The sequence below is a fragment of the Ipomoea nil genome, unplaced genomic scaffold (assembly GCF_001879475.1).
Source record: "Ipomoea nil cultivar Tokyo-kokei standard unplaced genomic scaffold, Asagao_1.1 scaffold0642, whole genome shotgun sequence".
NCBI classification, from domain to species: Eukaryota; Viridiplantae; Streptophyta; class Magnoliopsida; order Solanales; family Convolvulaceae; genus Ipomoea; species Ipomoea nil.
The window spans coordinates 785,059-786,077 of NW_017617070.1; the positions used below are offsets into that span (position 1 = coordinate 785,059).

General features: G+C 37.2%; 1 non-coding gene across 1 annotated transcript; it reads left to right on the plus strand.

The window, feature by feature from the left end:
* Nucleotides 1-718: 718 nt before the first annotated feature.
* On the plus strand, nt 719-792 carry TRNAD-GUC. Its single transcript has one exon. It is a non-coding gene; the product is annotated as a tRNA-Asp (tRNA).
* The last annotated feature ends 227 nt before the right edge of the window (nt 793-1,019 follow it).

The window sequence follows — 1,019 nt, forward strand, 5'->3', positions numbered from 1 at the left end:
TTTGCTATGTATAATTTAGTCATGCTTGGCTAAATTCTTTAGAGATTCTTGGGTAAAAGTGTTTATGAACCTATGTGCCTGAGCTCTCAGTTTCTTTAATATATTATTATTTGGGTTTAATACTTGTGTTGCAATCGTGATAATATTGTTTGATGCTTGTAATTAATGGCCATAGTTACTAGCTTCATAGCCATGTTTGTGTCACCAATGGGAGTTGGGGCATAAATTAGGGCACACACGATTGCACTTAATGGTTGGTCCTTGGGAAAGGGGAACTTATTATGGGAAGTTTATTCTAGATTATTGCTCATCGGGAGATGGTAGTAATTAGGAATAATTGAATGCTGATCTTTGATCTTATTGGGTGTTTAAGCCATGGGAGTGGAAATTCACTAGGAATAGAGATTACGGGAGTAATTCGATTCCACTTTGCATTCCCACACAAATCTTAATTCCAAACTAAATATTGCAAACGATAATTGGCACTAGGTGATTAAATACTTGAATCCCATGAATCTCAACTTCTCTCTAATTGTTTTCAAAATCCTGAACCTCTGTTTTATTTTATTTATTTTATGCCAATCAATCATCTAAGTAATTGTTAGGATTAGCTCTAATGAATAAGTTAGTAACTAGTGCTTGATACAACCACTTCCCTGTGGATCGATAACTCGTACTCCGAGAATTATTTGTTTGCAAATATACTACGCATCAAATTGGCCCCGAGTATAGTGGTGAGTATTCCCGCCTGTCACGCGGGTGACCCGGGTTCGATCCCCGGCAACGGCGCCAATTTGATTGCTGTAATTTGGGGCAAACAAATAATACCCGGAGTATTCGGGTTGTCGAACCACAGAGAGGTGGTGTACTAATCACTAGCTACTAGGTTACTCATATGAAACTAGTCCGAACAAAACTTGAAGGTTGATTGATTGCATAAAATAACAAGCAGAATAAAATAAGTAGCAAGGTTTTGTAGACAATAGAGCAAAATAGGATTTTTGGGATCACAATGTTTA